We start from the raw sequence: 22,976 nt of genomic DNA, 5'->3' as shown, positions 1-22,976 counted from the left end.
CGGCTGTCTTTTCCTCGTTTTTCGAGATGGTGACCCAATCGAGGTGGACTTTATTCAAAGCTCATTTATTTTAATGATTATTAATTATCTTTGATAATTATTAATTATTTCTGATAGCCAAATTGAACTGTACCACATGTTAAATCTCAACACTAGCAATATTTACCATTCTAAGTATAAACAGAGTAAAACTTTCAAGATCCCAGCTGTTTTCCAGTGTTTTCATAACAAGTTCCATAAACAAGCTTATCAGGCCGAGAGACGACTAAAACAGACATTGAGCTCTCAGCACCAAAACACAGCATCATAACTTCCTCTGTGCTGTGTAAACTAGCAATATTTACCATTCTAAGTATAAACAGAGCAAAACTTTCAAGGTCCCGGCTGTTTTCCAGTGTTTTCATAACAAGATCCTTCCTGCTACGGTAAGTGTCATTTCCGGCTATCGGAGTTTCTGCCTACTGTGCTATCAACAGCGTCTTCACATTTCTTTATCTGTACTGGATCTATTTTCATGCTTTACTGTCGCAATCACCAGTTGTACACTTAAATCTAAAACCTGCACGCATATGTCTCACTTCCTTGTGGTGATTATTTCGCTATTTCTGTAGATTTATACCTAGATCACTAGCTAGCTTAAAAAGCTAAACCTCTATAATGGCTTATCTCTCTCCCTTTCAGTTCCCTGCTGTCTCTTGCTCATTATGCTCAATGTTTAGTTATTCCTCTGCCTCCTTTAGTGAAACTGGTACCTGTAATAAATGTAGTTTATTTGCTGTACTGGAGGCGAGGCTTAGCGAGTTGGAGACACGGTACCGCACCATGGAGCATAAGTCTGTAGCTGTAGCTAGCCAGCCCCCAGTAGCCGGTGCGGGCTGACCTAGCTTAGCCCCTACTCCCCCGGTGGTTCCCTCGCAGCCGGGAAACCAGGGTGGCTGGGTGACTGTCTGGAGGAAACATAGCCCAAAAGAGAAGCCCACGGTGCACCACCACCCTCAGGTCTCCAACCGTTTCTCCCCACTCAGCGACACACCCGCTGAGAAACAGACTCTGGTCATTGGAAGCTCCATAGTCAGGAACGTGAAGCTAGTGGCACCGGCGAACATAGCATAATAAGTGCATCCCGGGGGCCAGAACGGGCGACATAGAGTCAAATTTAAAACTGCTGGCGAAGGCTAATCGTAAATTTGATAAGATTGTAATTCACGTCTGCGTTAATGACACCCGATTACGCCAATCGGAGGTCACTAAAATTAATGTGGAGTCGGTGTTTAACTTTGCCAAAACAATGTCGGACTCCGTAGTTTTCTCTGGTCCCCTGCCCAACCTGACCAGTGATGACATGTACAGCCGCATGTCATCATTTAACCGCTGGCTGTCGAGGTGGTGCCCAGCTAACAATGTGGGCTTCATAGACAATTGTAAGTCTTTCTGGGGGAAACCTGGTCTCATTAGAAGAGACGGCATCCATCCCACTTTGGACGGAGCTGCGCTCTTATCTAGAAATATGGCGAAGTTTATTAGTCCTAAAACTTGACAATCCAGAGTCGAGACCAGGAGGCAGAGCTGCAGTCTTACACACTTCTCTGCTCCTCCATTAGAACAGTCACCCACCCAACATCCCATAGAGACTGTGTCCGTCCCCCGACCACTCAGATCATTTAGATCTATTAAGTCCAACAGGAGAGGAGTTCAGCATCAACATTTAATCAGAGTTAATACCACTGGCACTATGAAACAGGACAGGAGAGTGAAATGTGGACTTTTAAACATCAGATCTCTGCCATCCAAAGCTGTTTTAGTAAATGATCTGATATCTGACCATGAAATTGATTTATTGTGTCTGACTGAAACCTGGCTACGTCCTGAGGAATATGTTAGCCTTAATGAGGCCACTCCTCCCAGTCATACTAATACTCATATTCCCAGAGATTCTGGACATGGAGGTGGAGTTGCAGCAATCTTTAACTCTAGTTTAATAGTCCAACCTAGACCCAAACTTAATTATAACTCCTTTGAAAGTCTTACTCTTAGTTTTTCACACCCAACCTGGAAAACTCTAAAACCAGTGTTGGTTGTCACAGTGTACCGCCCTCCTGGTCCATACTCTGAAGTTTTCAGAGTTTTTATCAGATTTAGTCCTTAGTGTGGACAAAGTGATTATAGTAGGTGATTTTAATATTCATGTGGATAATGATAATGATAGTCTTAGCACTGCTTTTGTCTCACTACTGGACTCAATTGGCTTCTCCCAGAGTGTAAATGAACCAACTCACTGTTTCAACCACACTCTTGACCTTGTTTTGGCTTATGTTGTTGAAATTTAACAGTTAAGAGTCTTCCCACATAACTCTATTTTATCAGACCATTACCTGTTAACATTTGATTTCTTGCTACAGGACTCTGCTCTATATGACAGGGAGGTCCTCACTAGATCCTTATCTGATAGTGCTGTTGCCAAATTTAAGGAGGTGATTCCTTCAGTATTTCAGCCAGTGTGTCCCTGTGCTGTGGATGACCCCCATGCTAATCTTAGCCCCTCCCAAATTGATTATCTGGTCGATAGTGCTGCAGGTTCACTGCGAATGACACTAGACTCTATTGCCCCTCTAAAAAAGAAGAGAATTAAAGAAAAGAGACAAGCTCCCTGGTATAACTCCCAGACACGTGAGCTTAAGCAACACTCACGAAGGCTAGAAAGGACATGGCGGGCCACCAAAGTGGAAGAATCCCGTTTAATCTGGCAAGATAGTCTTAAAACCTATAGAAAGGCCCTCTGTAATGCCAGAGCCGCCTACTACTCCTCATTAATAGAAGAAAATAAAAGCAACCCTAGATTCCTTTTTAGCACAATAGCTAGGCTGACAAGGAGCCAGAACTCTATTGATCCTTGTGTTCCCTTAGAGCTCAGCAGTAACGACTTCATGAGCTTCTTTAATGATAAAATCCTAACTATTAGGGACAAAATTCAGCACCTCCTGCCCTCAACAGGGTCTGGTCCAACCTCAAACCTAGGAACCATAGAAACAGCTGTTAGACCTGATGTGTACTTGGACTGTTTTTCTCCAATTGATCTTGCTGAATTGACCTCAATAATCTCCTCATCTAGATCGTCAACATGTCTCCTAGACCCCATTCCTACTGGACTCCTTAAAGAGGTCCTGCCCCTAATTAACACGTCCTTACTGGATATGACAAATCAGTCTTTACTAACAGGCTATGTACCGCAGTCCTATAAATGAGCAGTAATTAAACCTCTCCTGAAAAACCCTACTCTTGATTCAGGTGTGTTAGCTAACTATAGACCTATATCCAACCTTCCCTTTCTCTCCAAGATCCTGGAGAAAGTTGTAGCTAATCAGCTGTGTAATTTTTTAAACTGTAATAGTCTATTTGAGGATTTTCAGTCAGGTTTTAGAGCGAACCACAGCACAGAGACAGCACTGGTGAAGGTTACAAACGACCTCCTTATGGCATCAGACAGAGGACTCTCTGTCCTGGTCTTGTTATACCTGAGTGCTGCTTTCAACACCATCGACCATCACATCCTGTTACAGAGACTGGAACAGTTCATTGGTATAAAAGGAACTGCATTAAGCTGGTTTAAGTCCTATTTATTAGATCGATTTCAGTTTGTACATATTAATAACGAATCCTCTGTCCACACTAAGGTTAGACATGGAGTTCCACAAGGTTCAGTGCTTGGACCAATACTCTTTATCTTATATATGCTTCCTCTTGGTAATATTATCAGGAAGCACTCCATTCATTTCCACTGTTATGCAGATGATACACAATTATACTTATCAAAAAAAGCCAGATGAACCCAATCAGTTGGCTAAACTTCAAATCTGCCTTAAGGACATAAAGTCCTGGATGAGCAGCAACTTTCTGCTGCTAAATTCAGATAAAACTGAAGTTATTTTGCTTGGCCCCAGACACCTCAGAGACAGCTTTTCCACTACCATAACTGCTCTGGACGGCATTAATCTGGCCTCCAGCTCCACTGTGAGGAATTTGGGAGTCTTATTTGATCAGGATTTGTCCTTTAACTCCCACATTAAACAGATTTCTAGAACTGCCTTTTTCCATCTACATAATATTGCTAAAATCAGGTCCATCATATCCACTGATGATGCAGAAAAATTGGTCCATGCATTTGTCACTCACTTCACTTCACTCTAACTTGCTATCTTCCCCGGAGCGTTTCTGTGCTTTCTCATCTCTCAGGTTCCTGTGGATCCTGTGGATCCTGGTCCCGGCCCTGCTGATGTGGTTCTCTGGTTCCTGTGGATCCTGGTCCTGGTCCCGCTGATGTGGTTCTCTGGTTCCTGTGGATCCTGGTCCTGGTTCTGCTGATGTGGTTCCCTGGTTCCTATGGATCCTGGTCCTGGTCCCGCTGATGTGGTTCTCCACCAGCCAATGGATGTGCGTCTGTCCAAGGCTACAGCCTGTCCGTCCTTGGGAGCTGGATCTCTCCTTCATTGTGGTGCTCCCGGAGGTTTCTCTTTTCCCACTGGGTTTTTTGAGTTTTTCCTTCCCGAAGAAGGAGGGTCATAAAGGGCAGGTGATGCCTCGGACTGATCCACCGGACTGATCCATTGGCCTCGTCGACTGCTGGACTCTTTATTAGATTGTTTGTTCGCTTACACTTGTTTATTTCAGTGAACTTTGTAAAGCACTATGAGACACTCTGTTGTGATATTGGGCTATACAAATAAAATTGAATTGAATTGAATAGCTGAAGGCTCTGCCTCCTGCACTACTTTTGGAGACTTTGGGAACCACCAGTAGACCTGCATTCTGGGAGCGCAGTGCTCTAGTGGGGTAGTACGGTACTATAAGCTCTTTAAGATATGATGCAGCCTGACCCTTAAGAGCATTGTAGGTGAGGACAAGGATTTTAAACTCTATTCTAGATTTTACTGGAAGCCAATGAAGAGAAGCCAGTACAGGAGAAATGTGGTCTCTTCTTTTAGTTCTCGTCAGAACAGGAGCAGCAGCGTTCTGGACCAGCTGGAGAGTCTTTAACGACTTATTGGGGCAGCCTGATAATAATGAGTTACAATAGTCCAACCTAGAAGTGACAAATGCATGGACCAATTTTTCTGCATCATCAGTGGATATGATGGGCCTGATTTTGGCAATATTATGTAGATGGAAAAAGGCAGTTCTAGAAATCTGTTTAATGTGGGAGTAAAAGGACAAATCCTGATCAAATAAGACTCCCAGATTCCTCCCAGTGGAGCTGGAGGCCAGAGTAATGCCGTCCAGAGCAGTTATGGTTGTAGAAAAGGTGTCTCTGAGGTGTCTGGGGACAAGCAAAATAACTTCAGTTTTATCTGAATTTAGCAGCAGAAAGTTGCTGCTCATCCAGGACTTTATGTCCTTAAGGCAGATTTGAAGTTTAGCCAACTGATTGGGTTCATCTGGCTTTATTGATAAATATAATTGTGTATCATCTGCATAACAGTGGAAATGAATGGAGTGCTTCCTGATAATATTACCAAGAGGAAGCATGTATAAGATAAAGAGTATTGGTCCAAGCACTGAACCTTGTGGAATTCCATGTCTAACCTTAGTGTGGACAGAGGATTCGTTATTAATATGTACAAACTGAAATCGATCTAATAAATAAGACTTAAACCAGCTTAATGCAGTTACTTTTATACCAATGAACTGTTCCAGTCTCTGTAACAGGATGTGATGGTCGATGGTGTCGAAAGCAGCACTCAGGTTTAACAAGACCAGGACAGAGAGAAGTCCTCTGTCTGATGCTATAAGGAGGCCGTTTGTAACCTTCACCAGTGCTGTCTCTGTGCTGTGGTTCGCTCTAAAACCTGACTGAAAATCCTCAAATTAGAGTTTAGAAAATTACACAGCTGATTAGCTACGACTTTCTCCAGGATCTTGGAGAGAAAGGGAAGGTTGGATATAGGTCTATAGTTAGCTAATACACCTGAATCAAGAGTAGGCTTTGTCAGGAGAGGTATAATTACTGCTATTTTATAGGACTGTGGTACATAGCCTGTTAGTAAAGACTGATTTGTCATATCCAGTAAGGACGTGTTAATTAGGGGCAGGACCTCCTTAAGTAGTCCAGTAGGAATGGGGTCTAGGAGACATGTTGACGGTCTGGATGAGGAGATTACTGAGGCCAATTCAGCAAGATCAATTGGAGAAAAAGAGTCCAAGTACACTTCAGGTGTAACTGCTGTTTCTAAGGTTCCTAAGTTTGAAGTTGGACCAGACCCTGTTGAGGGCAGCAGGTGATGAATTTTGTCTCTAATAGTTAGAATCTTATCATTAAAGAAGCTCATGAAGTCATTACTGCTGAGCTCCAAGGGAACACAAGGATCAATAGAGTTCTGGCTCTTTGTCAGCCTAGCTATTGTGCTAAAAAGAAATCAAGGGTTGCTTTTGTGGCGAGCGGAGGGTCAGAAAAATAAAGAAATATTCGTTCTTACTCGACTTTTAACAAATCAAGTTGCCAGACAATGCCACTTTGGGATCTCAGCCCAAAGAACTGAATGACGCACCTTTAAAGGCGCACAGGTCCGTTCACTCAAGTAGCAAGAGACAGTGTTCCAATCTCAAAAAAACAAGTTTTATTAACAGAATTTGATTAAAATGATATAAAAACACACCATTCACACGGGGATTAAACTAGGGGACTAAATTAAAGCTGAGGATACCGGTGCACGAGCTGATGGAGCGGTGAATCCCAACAAACAAAAAAAGAGAAGACACCCAGCTGTGACAGTCACACACACACACACGTGAATGATACCAGAATCCCAGGGAGCACAGCACACAAAAGGGGATCCCACCACCAGACCACCGGACCTCAGCAACTAAAACAAAAGGAACACACACACGGGTTAGTGGGGTTACAATAATCCAACAGAACAACAAACAATAGCTATACAAAAACTTGGAAACAAATAAATGGCAGCAGAAATCAATTAAATTAATTAAACAAAACTACCGGTTGCCAAATATAAATTACTCAAAATACAAAGAAAAATAAACAAGGTAAGAAACAAGAAAAACTCTGCCCAAATGAAATATCTAAACAAATAAATCTAAATATAAAAATAATCAATACAACAAATCAAGACAACGGAGCAGGGCAATGAAAACAAAAATGCAACCCACACTCCCAACAAACAGACTTTAAAAGGGCTCCAGTCAAGCCAGTCAATTAATAACAGTCAGCACACCAGAGTACCACGCAATGCTTGCGAGTGATGTAAGCCAGGGGAAAAGCAAATGTCTTAAAAAGGCAGGTCCACAGCTGGTGAAGTAGAACCTCTCCACCAGACGGATGATGGAAATCGGCGCGTTATAGCGGACACGCCGAGGAAACTCACTGACGCCGATCTCCACAAAGCAGCAGCGATCCACACAACGCAGCAGCGATCCAAACAAAGCAGGTCCCCACAAAGCAGGTCCCCACAAAGCAGCAGCAGTCTCCAGCTACGAGCAGCGCCAACTATGTAGTCAGCTGCTGACGCCACACACCTGACCGCAAAAATCACCGTGCCGACAGTGAGCAGGGTACACGATCCATAAAACTCCGGGGCACTCGAACCAAGGGCCCTGCAGTACAACACAGCAATTAATAATAACCCATAGGCCTACACAGAAGGTGAGCAGACTAGCCGCCTTACCTGCCCGATGCGAGCGTGGTTGAGCCGGCAGTGACGCAACCAACCAGGAAGCAGAGAGGGAGAGCCAGCAGGGGGGAAATCCACCCCTTAAATAGCCATGGCGCCGTCAATGTTTGGCTATGGTGCTGCCAATTGGCACCGTCAGAGTATAATAATGGCAACACAATTTCTATGCTGCTACACTTTTATTTTCTTCTATTAATGAGGAGTAGTAGGCGGCTCTGGCATTACAGAGGGCCTTTCTATAGGTTTTAAGACTATCTTGCCAGATTAAACGGGATTCTTCCACTTTGGTGGCCCGCCATGTCCTTTCTAGCCTTCGTGAGTGTTGCTTAAGCTCACGTGTCTGGGAGTTATACCAGGGAGCTTGTCTCTTTTCTTTAATTCTCTTCTTTTTGAGAGGGGCGATAGAGTCTAGTGTCATTTGCAGTGAACCTCCAGCACTATCGACCAGATAATCAATTTGGGAGGGGCTAAGATTAGCATGGGGGTCATCCACAGCACCGGGATACACTAGCTGAAACTGAAGGAATCACCTCCTTAAATTTGGCAACAGCACTATCAGATAAGGATCTAGTGAGTACCTCTCTGTCATATAGAGCATAGTCCAGTAGGAAGAAATCAAATGTTAACAGGTAATGGTCTGATAAAATAGAGTCATGTGGGAAGACTGTTAACTGTTCAATTTAAACACCATAAGCCAGAACAAGGTCAAGAGTGTGGTTAAAACAGTGAGTTGGTTCATTTACACTCTGGGAGAAGCCAATTGAGTCCAAAAGTGAGACAAAAGCAGTGCTGAGACTATCATTATCATTATCCACATGAATATTAAAATCACCTACTATAATCACTTTGTCCACACGAAGGACTAAGTCTGATAAAAACTCAGTTAAGAATTCAGAGTACAGGCCAGGAGGGCGGTACACTGTGACAACCAACACTGGTTTTAGAGTTTTCCAGGTTGGGAGTGAAAAACTAAGAACAAGGCTTTCAAAGGAGTTCTAATTAAGTTTTGGTCTAGGTTGGACTATTAAACTAGAGTTTAAGATTGCTGCAACTCCACCTCCATGTCCAGAATCTCGGGGAATATGAGTATTAATATGACTGGGAGGAGTTGCCTCATTAAGGCTAACATATTCCTCAGGACGTAGCCAGGTTTCTGTCAGACAGAATAAATCAATATGATGGTCACTGTGGGGGTGTGGGCTGGTTTTGAGCTCAGCTGCAACGGAGAGAGGTGCAGGGCTGGCCCAGGAGATGGCGCAGGAGAGAGGTAAGTAGCACCAGCGCACCTGGAAACAGGTGCAGTAAATTACCTCTCTCCCTATTTAAGGAGTAGCATGCCGGGACCCGGAGAGGGAGGAGCAGACGCGTGGCCAGAGCAGGAGGTAGCGGCCAGAGTGCGTGTGTTTTTTTGCGTGCAAAAATAAAGACATTGGACTGTGAACCGTGTCCGGGCCTTGGTGTACGTGCTGGGAGAACCCACCAGAGACAGTCTCTTGTTACAGTCAGATATCAGATCATTCACTAAAACAGCTTTGGATGGCAGAGATCTGATGTTTAAAAGTCCACATTTAACTCTCCTGTCCTGTTTCATAGTGCCATTGGTGGTATTAACTCTGATTAGATTTTTATGCTGAATTCCTCTCCTGTTGGACTTAATAGATCTAAATGGTCTGAGTGGTCGGGGGACGGACACAGTCTCTATAGGATGTTGGGTGGGTGACTGTTCTAATGGAGGAGCAGAGAAGTGTGTAAGACTGCAGCTGTGCCTCCTGGTCTCGACTCTGGATTGTCAAGTTTTAGGATTTAGAAACTTTGCCATATTTCTAGATAAGAGCGCAGCTCCATCCAAAGTGGGATGGATGCCGTCTCTTCTAATGAGACCAGGTTTCCCCCAGAAAGACTTACAATTGTCTTTGAAGCCCACATTGTTAGCTGGGCACCACCTCGACAGCCAGCGGTTAAATGATGACATGCGGCTGTACATGTCATCACTGGTCAGGTTGGGCAGGGGACCAGAGAAAACTACAGAGTCCGACATTATTTTGGTAAAGTTACACACCGACTCCACATTAATTTTAGTGACCTCCGATTGGCGTAATCGGGTGTCATTAACGCAGACGTGAATTACAATCTTATCAAATTTACGATTAGCCTTCGCCAGCAGTTTTAAATTTGACTCTATGTCGCCCGCTCTGGCCCCCGGGATGCACTTAACTATGTTCGCCGGTGCCACTAGCTTCACGTTCCTGACTATGGAGCTTCCAATGACCAGAGTCTGTTTCTCAGCGGGTGTGTCGCTGAGTGGGGAGAAACGGTTGGAGACCTGAGGGTGGTGGTGCACCGTGGGCTTCTCTTTTGGGCTATGTTTCCTCCAGACAGTCACCCAACCACCCTGGTTTCCCGGCTGCGCGGGAACCACCGGGGGAATAGGGGCTAAGCTAGGTCAGCCCGCACCGGTACGGTACCGTGTCTCCAACTCGCTAAGCCTCGCCTCCAGTACAGCAAATAAACTACATTTATTACAGGTACCAGTTTCACTAAAGGAGGCAGAGGAATAACTAAACATTGAGCATAATGAGCAAGAGACAGCAGGGAACTGAAAGGGAGAGAGATAAGCCATTATAGAGGTTTAGCTTTTTAAGCTAGCTAGTGATCTAGGTATAAATCTACAGAAATAGCGAAATAATCACCACAAGGAAGTGAGACATATGCGTGCAGGTTTTAGATTTAAGTGTACAACTGGTGATTGCGACAGTAAAGCATGAAAATAGATCCAGTACAGATAAAGAAATGTGAAGACGCTGTTGATAGCACAGTAGGCAGAAACTCCGATAGCCGGAAATGACACTTACCGTAGCAGGAAGGATCTTGTTATGAAAACACTGGAAAACAGCCGGGACCTTGAAAGTTTTGCTCTGTTTATACTTAGAATGGTAAATATTGCTAGTTTACACAGCACAGAGGAAGTTATGATGCTGTGTTTTGGTGCTGAGAGCTCAATGTCTGTTTTAGTCGTCTCTCGGCCTGATAAGCTTGTTTATGGAACTTGTTATGAAAACACTGGAAAACAGCTGGGATCTTGAAAGTTTTACTCTGTTTATACTTAGAATGGTAAATATTGCTAGTGTTGAGATTTAACATGTGGTACAGTTCAATTTGGCTATCAGAAATAATTAATAATTATCAAAGATAATTAATAATCATTAAAATAAATGAGCTTTGAATAAAGTCCACCTCGATTGGGTCACCATCTCGAAAAACGAGGAAAAGACAGCCGTTTTAATTGATTTAGTCTCATAAAAATACTAAACTATCAATTTGGAATTATGTTTTATAATTAATTTAATAATTTCTACCAAAATTACCACATTGATAGCTAGCTGAAGGATTTTAGAGTTCTTGACAGTGTAGAGGTTGGCAGTGTTCACCCTTGTACAACATTAAAGGAGACAGCAGGTATTAAAACATTTATTAAAACAGAACAAAACGCAGGGGCATCATTTGTTATGCATTAAGGTGAAGGACTTGTACTTTGGTTGCAAGTACAGTTGAAGCAGAGTAGCTATTAAAGACATCTGCTGTTACAGAAACAAAATCAATCAAACTATCTAACTAAGTCTCTATGACTAAACTAACAAATAATAGGAAGAGTGTGTGTGTGAGTGTGATAAGGCTGAGGAATGTGAGATGGGCCCACAAAGGTGGGGGAGAGAGACCAAATGGTGATGGGGCAAAGGAGACAAAGGAAGCTAAGTGCTGTTAGCTTAGCTTTGTCCCTCAGTGGCCTGTTGGAAACTGTGTGAGATAAAGGTGCCAGGTTAAGAAAGGATGGTTAGTTTGTAGACCCTGTTGTTGGGCACTGGAAGGGCTAGTTTGGTTATTGGATGAAAATTATGAAAACTGATTATTAATAAGACTGGACACTCTTAAGTGCCCTTATTAATATCACAAAAATTATTAATTAAATCAATAAGATCGGGGCACCACCCTGGAATCAGGGACCAATAACAAGAAGCTGGACTGGACTGTTAATACTCAGGCACTCTTCAAGAAAGGCCAAAGCAGACTCCACCTGCTGCGTAGACTGAGGTCTTTCGGAGTGGCGGAGGGCCTCCTGAGGACTTTCTATGACTCCGTGGTGGCATCAGCCATCTTCTACGGTGTGGTCTGCTGGAGCAGCAGCATCACGGCAGCAGAGAGGAAGAGACTGAACAAACTGGTGGACAAAGCCAGCTCTGTCCTGGGCTGCAGCCTCGATCCTGTGGAGGTGGTGGGTGACAGGAGGATGGTAGCGAAGCTGTCATCAATCATGGACAATGTCTCCCACCCCCTACATGAGACTGTAAGAGCCCTGGAAAGCTCCATCAGTGACAGGCTTCGTCACCCACGATGCTCCAAAGAAAGGCATTGCAGGTCCTTCCTCCCTGCTGCCATCAGACTTTACAACCAAATCTGCTCCCAGTAGACCAAAGACCAAGAAAAAGGAACAAGTGCAATATTTCATATATATTTATATTTTCCCCCATGTGCAATAGCCTTTCTATCACCTCATTCTTTCACCATACATTATTTTTTTTTGTATATACTGTACATGCAAACATACATATATTTTATATTTTTTATTCCCTTTCTTTGTATGTGTGAACTGTATCCTGTATGTGTGAATCAGAACTGCTGATGACTTGAAATTTCCCCATTGTGGGATAAATAAAGGAATATCTATCTATTTATCTATCTAACCAATCTATTAAATAGTCTCAAGATAAGTTCACTTGAAATGTGGATATTTAAAGACACTATCTTACACTCAAGTGGACTTGAAGGGTTGAATTCGAGCACAGACTATCGCAACCAGCTGTTATCACAACACATGAACAAAATAATTACAAACCACTCTTTAAATACACAACAGGTTTAATTAAACTCAACACCCTGATCACAATCAATAATGCGTTGTTCAATAAATTCCTCCTATGCACATAAACAGTTAAACAGATTATTAATCAAACAACATAATCAAGACATTCAACATGTGTGTATGTATGTAAGTGTGAGGAAGTGTGTGTATTTGAGGAAGAGGGTGTGTGTGTGTGTGTGTGGGTGTGCGTGTGTGTGTGTGTGTATGAGAGAGAGAGAGAGAGAGAGAGAGAGGGGGAGAGAGAGAGAGAAGTCGGGTGGTGACGTAGTCACGGAGGTGATCACGTCACGTCCGACTCCTAAGATGGCGGGTGAGCCGTGAGAGTTTGAAAAGAGGGGGCTAGTTTACAGGGCTGTAATTGGTAGTCTGGACGCTAGGACAGGATACTACCACATGTGTACAGTGACTGCAATTACAGGGCTGAAACGCGAGGGTACAGGATAGCCTTGAGGGTGTCCTAGTGGCTGTAGTTACCGGCTCAAACGCTGGAGGCAGGTTACTGCGGCACGTGCGCTTGGTAGCTACTATAACTAGCCTGAACAATGGGCTAACTGTAATGGCGCCGACTGCGCCTGTGGGCTAAGTGTATGTACTCGTGTACAGGGGGGCAAAAAAGTATTTAGTCAGCCACCAATTGTGCAAGTTCTCCCACTTAAAAAGATGAGAGAGGCCTGTAATTTTCATCATAGGTACACTTCAACTATGAGAGACAGAATGGGGGTAAAGAATCCAGGAAATCACATTGTAGGATTTTTAATGAATTAATTGGTAAATTCCTCTGTAAAATAAGTATTTGGTCACCTACAAACAAGCAAGATTTCTGGCTCTCACAGACCTGTAACTTCTTCTTTAAGATGCTCCTCTGTCCTCCACTCGTTACCTGTATTAATGGCACTTGTTTGAACTCGCTATCAGTATAAAAGACACCTGTCCACAACCTCAAACAGTCACACTCCAAACTCCACTATGGCCAAGACCAAAGAGCTGTCAAAGGACACCAGAAACAAAATTGTAGACCTGCACCAGGCTGGGAAGACTGAATCTGCAATAGGTAAGCAGCTTGGTGTGAAGAAATCAACTGTGGGAGCAATTATTAGGAAATGGAAGACATATAAGACCACTGATAATATCCCTCGATCTGGGGCTCCACGCAAGATCTCACCCCGTGGGGTCAAAATGATCACAAGAACGGTGAGCAAAAATCCCAGAACCACACGGGGGGACCTAGTGAATGACCCGCAGAGAGCTGGGACCAAAGTAACAAAGGCTACCATCAGTAACACACTACGCCGCCAGGGACTCAAATCCTGCAGTGCCAGACGTGTCCCCCTGCTTAAGCCAGTACATGTCCAGGCCTGTCTGAAGTTTGCTAGAGAGCATTTGGATGATCCAGAAGAGGATTGGGAGAATGTCATATGGTCAGATGAAACCAAAATAGAACTTTTTGGTAAAAACTCAACTTGTCGTGTTTGGAGGAGAAAGAATGCTGAGTTGCATCCAAAGAACACCATACCTACTGTGAAGCATGGGGGTGGAAACATCATGCTTTGGGGCTGATTTTCTGCAAAGGGACCAGGACGACTGATCCGTGTAAAGGAAAGAATGAATGGGGCTATGTATCGTGAGATTTTGAGTGAAAACCTCCTTCCATCAGCAAGGGCATTGAAGATGAAACGTGGCTGGGTCTTTCAGCATGACAATGATCCCAAACACACCGCCCGGGCAACGAAGGAGTGGCTTGGTAAGAAGCATTTCAAGGTCCTGGAGTGGCCTAGCCAGTCTCCAGATCTCAACCCCATAGAAAATCTTTGGAGGGAGTTGAAAGTCCGTGTTGCCCAGCGACAGCCCCAAAACATCACTGCTCTAGAGGAGATCTGCATGGAGGAATGGACCAAAATACCAGCAACAGTGTGTGAAAACCTTGTGAAGACTTACAGAAAACGTTTGACCTCTGTCATTGCCAACAAAGGGTATATAACAAAGTATTGAGATTAACTTTTGTTATTGACCAAATACTTATTTTCCACCATAATTTGCAAATAAATTCTTTAAAAATCAGACAATGTGGTTTTCTGGATTTTTTTTCTCATTTTGTCTCTCATAGTTGAGGTATACCTATGATGAAAATTACAGGCCTCTCTCATCTTTTTAAGTGGGAGAACTTGCACAATTGGTGGCTGACTAAATACTTTTTTGCCCCACTGTATGTAGAGATGTGAATGTAAGTTAGTAAAGGAAACAAAAGGGGAGAGTACAGAGACGGTGGGTTTAACTGTCGTGGCGTACACGATAACCAGCTGTTTTATCACTCAGCGGCACGGTCGGTAACTCTAGTTCACAGACGGCGATGCTGGCCCTCTAACCCTAACCTGGAATTGAGTTTGAGGGCATTTGATCAGAAAACAGGAAACCACCTTGATTTTAGCGTTGGGGAGGATGACCAGAAATTAGGGAGTTACCTTGGCTATTGTCGCTCTTTGTGTCTGTGATTTATAATGCTATGTTTTACTTAGATTCTTACCTTTGTTGGGCTTCACTATACAGTGAATGGCACATGGTGAAGACCGCATGTTTCATTGTCTGTGTAAAACTATTGGGCTCCTTTCCCCAATGCCCAGTTTCACAGATAGGTGTGAAATCACCCCCGCGCCCAGCTCCACTGTCACCATTGGCCGGAGGGGACACATGATTTTACGACCGCAGGCCCACAAAACCAGTTCACCCCCACTGAACTCTCTCTTTCTCATCGTCTCTCCTAAAGTGGAGAGACCAGCTCTCCCTTCTCTTTCTCATCGTCTCTCCTAAAGTGGAGAGACCAGCTCTCCCTTCTCTTTCTCATCGTCTCTCCTAAAGTGGAGAGACCAGCTCTCCCTTCTCTTTCTCATCGTCTCTCCTAAAGTGGAGAGACCAGCTCTCCCTTCTCTTTCTCATCGTCTCGCCTGAAGTGGAGAGACCAGGTCTTTCCTGCTCCCTCTCCTCCTGCAGAGGAGAGACCAGCTCTCCTGATCTTTCCTGAAGAGGAGAGACCAGCTCAACTCAGCTAAGCTCTGCCTCAGTGTGGCCTGTCCAGAGCAGCCACCTCCTTCATGGTAGCGACACAAGGTCCTGCCTGAAGTAAGCAGATCAGCGCCAGCAGGCACGACCCAGAGTCTGCCAGCTGATAACCAACAACAGGAGCACACCAGCAAGTTAGCACAGAGCTGCTAACTAACAGGAACAAAGGAGCGACCAGATTCCTCCAGCCTGCAACCACAGCAACGGACACGAACCACACCTTTCCTCCAGCAACAAGCTGAGAAAGCAGCACCCTCAAGGACACTTCGTCTCCCCTTTTAAGGACTGGTAACAAACTCTAACTGGGCATAATTAGCATAGCATTACTGCATACATGGTTTACCCTTGTTAATGTATTGACTTGCTTTAATGTTCCTTGAGTTTGATTATTGTGATGTGTTGCAGATTACTGTGCATCCATTAAGTTTAGTTGATGTTAGCCTACAAACTAACCATCCTGTCTTAACCTGCACCTTTATCTCTCTCACACACACAGTCTGCAACAGGCCACTGAGGGACAAAGCTAAGCTAACAGCACTTAGCTTTCCTTTGTCTGCCTCTGACCCACACCCCAGGGGGTCTGGCCATCACCATTTGGTCTCTCTCCCCCACCTTTGTGGGACCCATCTCACATTCCTCAGCCTTATCACACACACACACACACACACACACACACACACACACACACACACACTCTTACACTCATATTAATTTAGTTTAGTCATAGAGATTTAGTTAGATTGTTTGATGATGTCTTTAATACCTACTCTGCTTCAGCTGTACTTACAACCAAAGTACAAGTCCTTAATGCATAACAAATGATGTCCCTGAATTTTGCTCTGTTTTAATAAATGTTTTAATACCTGCTGTCTCCTTTAATGTTGTACAAGTGTGGACACTGCCAACCTCTACACTGTCAAGAACTCCAAAATCCTTCAGCTAGCTATCAATGTGGTAATTTTGGTAGTAATTATTAAATTAATTATAAAACATAATTCCAAATTGATAGTTTAGTATTTTTATGAGACTAAATCAATTAAAACGGCTGTCTTTTCCTCGTTTTTCGAGGTGGTGACCCAATCGAGGTGGACTTTAATCAAAGTTCATTTATTTTAATAATTATTAATTATCTTTGATAATTATTAATTAGTTCTGATAGCCAAATTGAACAATACCACTTGTTAAAGCACAACACCTTATGAGGAAGAAAACCATTTGTGCTTATGATACACCCAATTGCCTATAATATTCTGTCTGATATCTCTTTGTGCCAGTCAACTCCTTCACTCTCCTGTGGTGTGGATGACTTGACTCTCTTGCGCATTTTTCCACTACAATTTGGTTTCAGAAGTGGGATCGCTTGGGATCTCGTCATGGAGCTGAAGAACCACGGGGGTTAGCAGCCATGGATCACGACTGATTCCACCTCCAACCTCGAGTAACCATCATTCAGAGATGGGAGGACTGTGGTCTGACGGAGCCTGACCCGATTCCACTGTGATCCAAAAGGAAACAATCGCTGAAAGCCGGTGAGATGTTGACATTCTGATTTCTGTGGATCCTTAAAATACACAAATTGTTTGAAAAAGAAATCTTGAAAATTACAGGAGGCAACGTGTGCTTGTGGCATTATAGAGACACATGGTCTTTAGGTTTGAAGGAAACTAAGACTCCTTGCAAACTGGAAGGTCTTGGCAAATCAGTGAAGTTTCTGCCACTGAGTAACGTACCACTCGTGGGGGTTTTAATCTTGATTCAACCCAAAGGGAATCCAGAAGTTACAGTGACGACTGTATTTTAAGAGTAAAAGGGGCAGTATATCACTGGAGGTGCAAATTCCCAGAATATACTATTGGACATTTTCTGAGAGTAGGTAATACTCAAGATGAATACCAAATTCAGATTTCTGAGAGCGAGGCGCAGCTCAAGATGAAATAAATCATGGGGAAACCATAGTGGGAAGGAGTTGAACACTCCTGAAGGACCAATAGTTGATATAATGTCACAAAAACATGGACCTAAAGCAATCGAATATTTAAATGATTGGACAAACAATTTTGGTTTTCCTAAATGGGGTTATTTGAGTAGGAAAGTGTTAGAGAGGAAAAGTTAGAGAAGAAGGTAAAAAGGATAAGACAGAAGAAACAGGTTAAAATTATAGATTTAGAAAATGTTGAAAAGCACAAGACATTTTTGATTATGTGGGAAGATGAATGTGAAAGAAGGGAAATAAAAGTACTGCAAAAACAAATGACTGATTTATCAGTAAGGAGCAAGAAAAGAAAACAATCAAATACTCCACACTCTCCCTCTTCTCCTCTGTATCCTAGTTTAAAGGCGCTGCGAGATCCTCTCCTCAACACATGCCCTCCCCGGAGACCACCACCACAAGCTACCGCTGGACCTGGGCAGAGACTGGAAGCCTCGGCACCACCACCACCACCACCAGAAGATGATCCACATAAATACACCTCTCTCCCATGGAGGACAAAAAAGAAGACCCAGACAGACGATATCCGCACTGCCTTTCCTCCAAAAATAGACATGTCAAAAATCAAAGCCACAAAACGACCTGAAGAAGACGCATACCTCAAGCGTTTGATAGAAGTCTATCGTGAACACTGTGGTTTTACTGAGCCTGAAGGTGGTCACGCCGCCACCCAGACCATGGAAATTTGGGAAGCACACCTGAAGAACACCTTTATGAGTGGTGTGCTACCTGAAATCAGACAACGAATGGTGACATCCTGTGCGGACATGGACGAGGCCAGACTAGCAGAAGTGAGAAGACATGCCATTCATGCACAAAAGGGGCTGCGTGACAGTAAAGACCGTGAAGAAAAGAAACGCTCAAAACGACAGGAGGAAGCTCAGCTCACCATGGTACAAGCTGTGACAACAATGATGCAAGCTGTGACAACAGTGATGCAACAGCAAGATAAGGACTATTTCAACCAACGGAGACAAGGTGAGCGACATGAACATTCTATGAACAAATTCAGAGGAGACCAGGGCAACCCCCAGGGCCCCTTGAATCAACAAGACCGCCCCTGCTACAATTGTGGCATGACTGATCACTGGATCAGAGACTGTCCTTATCCACGACGCTCGCGGGGACGAGGACATGGGCATGGAGGGCCGAGCAGACAGCATCCCAGGCCAACATCTGACTGAAACGAGAATGGTGGTCAACGGTGTGGCGCATGTGCAGGGGAGACGAGGCGGGTGCTGACAGAGCAAGGAAAAGGAAGTGAGACACACACACACACACACATCCACAAGCACATACAACCACCAGTCACTGATCACACACACACACACACACACATTCTGCTCCACAAGATCACACAAGTTTTGAACTGCCTGGCAATGAAGACACGCTTACAGCTATTGCTCACACACGCAAGGAAGACATGCTTACAGCTACAGCCAACACACACACACCACACAAACATATGCCTGAACAACAGTGTTTGTTGCAAGAAGTGATAGCACATTTAGAAAAAAAAATAAATAAATCAAATAAATCAAATAAAAATTTGAGTCTGAACGAACACACGCATATGACAAATATACACAAGAGGTGTTCAAATAGCTTCCCACAACACAACTAATGGTAGGGGGAAACACATTGACATTTTTGGTTGATTCTGGGACTACTTATTTGGTGATTCAAAAACAACTCATGCCTAATGTAAAACTCAGCGGCCGAACTGTTAACTCAAAGGGCGCCTCAGGGGTGGTAACTAAAGAAACTTTTACAACTCCGTTGGCATGTGTACATACTGACTTGACTGACTCTGACCCTTGCATGATTGTTAAGCATTCTTTTCTGCTGTCACCGGTGTGCCCTATAAATTTAATGGGCAGAGATCTCATGTGTGCAATTGGCTTAAACCTGTTGTCCACACCAGAAGGTGTACAAGTATAAAGACAAAGAGAAATAATGACCATGGTCCATTTCAGTCCAGCCACACCTTTGTATATGTATATCAGTGGAGAGTAAATTTAGTTTCAGCTGTCGACATGCTCCAATTGGCCACACCTCATTTGGATCCACTCTCAGATCACATGGACCCCGAGCACATGCATTGCACTGCGCATGTGTCCTGAGGCCCTGACACATTGAATGAAAAATAGTTTTTTTTTTGTTTTTTTTTTCAGGGAACTTAATGACACCCTGATCACAGGCAATTTTTATTGGATTGATTGCAATCTGGTTTGTTTTTCTGTTTGTCTGTCCTCCACACAGCTAGCTTTATACAAAGTGGATGATGCACGCCCAGACGTATCAATGTCTAAATCACCAAATGAGCAATGGAGACATCTTGGCCCATTCATGCATCACTGTGAGGCTGTCTCCGATTGGGAAGCGACCGAAAACCCACAAATCATGTTCTCTCCGTCGACTAACAATCCGTCGCACTCCATACCAGAAATCAACCCCTTTTAAGTGTTGGTCCAAGGTAGTTAATGTGAAATATGTAAACCACACCGACCTGTACACCCGTATGGGTATTTATAATGATTCTCAATGGAGCCTCAGTTATGTACATTGTTTATTAGCAGCAGGCACCAGCCTGGCAGGGAGAGTGGAGCCATGGAAGTCCCAGTGTAAGGTTCCACGGCGACGCCTTAGCCTGCCGCCTGGAGAGGGATTAACGCAGTTGGAGAACAGTGTAGTGAACAGTTACTGGTGAATTGGACGGGGCTATGTGCTCATGTGGTGTTGGTACAGGAAGTTCACCTGGCCGTAGGACCATTTGGACAGAATTCCAGACACCGCAGAAAGCGGGATATTAACCTACCTCCCGTGGACACTAGAGTATACATTGATGCTATTGGGCAACCAAGGGGAGTTCCGAATAAGTACAAAGCGCGAAACGAAATAGCAGGGTGTTTCACTCACTTCATTCCATTTATTGGTACTGCTATTGAAGCTCAGAAAAACACAGAGTGGATAAATTACATCTATTATAACAACTATTATAATAGCAACGTTTCTTGAACCACACCACCGCTGCAATTCAGGGTGTAGCTGAACAACTGAGTGCAACTTCTCAGATGGCATGGCAGAACAGATTAGCTCTAGATATGATACTGGCTGATAGGTGACCAGTGTTGTACCGTTATTCCAAATAACACAGGCTCAGATGGAACAATAACCAAGTCTTTGAACCAGCTGAAAGCTTTGCAAATTGAGCTGGCAGAAAACTCAGGTGTACCTGATCATCTTGGTTGGCTTAGAGACGCTTTCAGACAATGGAAACCATGTATGGTTGTAAATCTGTCTGTGAGTTGTCTGTAAATTTACAGACTATTTGGTTAGAGAAGGACTGTTGTCGAGGTTGAACACAAAGCTTGGTCTCTAGTGTTAAAGACAAGCTCCAGCTGTCCTCCAGAGCAAACCACCAACCACAAGAGGTATTTTTTGCAGGACAACGTAAGCACAGGGGGTTCCACTGCTGTCACTCACTGCTGACAGCGGCAAAACATCCACAGTTATTTAGTTATTTATCATGTTCATTATTACCTTTCTGTCTGAAATAAGACAAATTTTTTAAAATTGTAATTAAACATAGCAAAGCCATTTATGATCCCGGATCACTGTTGATGCTTTGATACTCATTTGACATGTGTTTTATCTCATGTTTTTCCTCTCAGCTGTGCCGGTTGCAGATGTCCAACAAGCTGAACTCGTAGCCCCAGGTAAGTGTCTGTTTAGCTGCTTTCTACCCTTTGACTCCTGTTAAAGCTGTTAAGTTCTGATGTTTGATATTAGTAGTGAACTAAAAGGACAGTTTGGGATATGAGGTCACTAAGGCCATATGTTATATTTATATAATTTTCTTTAAGGAGCTGATCATGTTCTTCCTCTCAGATGTGGCAGTAGCAGATGTCCAACAGGAGAAAGCTGCTCTTCCAGCCTCAGGTCAGTGTCTGGCACTCTACTCTTATTGATCTTTACAGACTCCTGAACACTGAACATATTTACAGCATCATGTTCTGACCTCGCTTTAGATGACACAGCAAACATTGCGCTGGAGAATCTAACGAAGGCCAACGTACCACGTAAGCTCATTCAAGAAGCAATACACAGTAACAGTAATAACATTAAACACAGTGTTGTAGTGACTCTAAATTGTCCGTAGGTGTGAGTGTGAGCCTGAATGGTCGTCTGTCTCTATGTGTCGGCCAGGCTGTAACCAACCTGCAGATTTGACATATTGGAAATAAGCAACTATCTTTTTTGACATTTGAGAATAAAGACTGGATGCAGAGGAAACGGCTTTGTCCAGAAAACAAAAAGAAAAATTAGAAATGAATCGATAAAGCTCACTTAATAACACTCTTTATCTTGTTTCAATCTGTACACAAGCAACATTTTCTAGACTTTGGACAAAAGCCAGGCTGATGCTTTCTCCTGCTCCTTGTCTCTATTCTAAGCTAAGCTAAACTAATACTTCTGGCTCTATCCTCAAATGTGTTGAACAGACATGACAGTGGTGTCAAACTCCAGCAAACAAACAGATAATAAACATTAGCATGCCTCCGTTGACTGATGCCTAACTGTACATTCTGTGTCAAAATAAAGGTTAAATGTTACATTTAACTGTTTAGAGGGAGCATCTTCAAATTGTCCTCAAGGATGGCAACCATACCAGGACAACTTGTCATGATCCTGCTGTCTTTTTCCCTCTTGTGTGTTTTGTCTCCCCCTGTCTGTCACCGGAGTGGAATCAGGAGGGTCATCTTTCCACACACCTGCAGTAATCACTCACCTGGTCCTCATCAGCAATCTAGCCTCTACTCCTCCCCAGTCTTTTTAAGCCCAGTTCACTCTCTCCCTCACTGCCAGAATCTCAGTTTCCCTCGTGGTTACATACGGCTCCTTGTATCACTATTCCCTAGCGTTTGCCTTTTTGCTTCCTTCCCTCATCCCGGCCATGGCTCACCAAGGAGCCCTCCTGGGTCACCATGACTCCATGATTCGGACTTTGTTCGAGTCCAACCAGGCCATTTCCCAGCAACTATCCACATTAGCTTCTCAGTTCTCTACCCTTCTCTCCCTACAGTCCCCCGCCGCTCCGTCATCACCCTCGGAGACCCCCAGCCCTGTGACTGCCCCGCCGCAGCAGGATATTGGTGCTTCCCCTCCTGAGCCCTTCTCCGGACAGAGTCACCAGTATCGGGGCTTCCTTTTTCAGTGTGAGATGGTGTTTAAACTCAAGCCGGCATCTTTCTCCTCCGATGCAGCCAAGATCCACTACATCCTTGGTCTGTTAAGAGGTAAAGCACTAGTCTGGGCAGAGGCTAGGTTTGCT

At 43.8% G+C, this 22,976-nt stretch overlaps 2 pseudogenes; one reads left to right on the top strand and one right to left on the bottom strand.

Moving 5' to 3' along the window:
• The first annotated feature begins 657 nt into the window (after positions 1-657).
• LOC139211345 (uncharacterized) lies at positions 658-1,668 on the top strand (annotated as a pseudogene).
• Positions 1,669-9,468: 7,800 nt separating this feature from the next.
• Positions 9,469-10,299, bottom strand: LOC139211344 (uncharacterized; annotated as a pseudogene).
• Positions 10,300-22,976: the final 12,677 nt, after the last annotated feature.

Source organism: Pempheris klunzingeri, chromosome 12 (assembly GCF_042242105.1).
Source record: "Pempheris klunzingeri isolate RE-2024b chromosome 12, fPemKlu1.hap1, whole genome shotgun sequence".
NCBI lineage: Eukaryota > Metazoa > Chordata > Actinopteri > Acropomatiformes > Pempheridae > Pempheris > Pempheris klunzingeri.
This window is presented reverse-complemented; position numbering and strand designations above follow the sequence as displayed.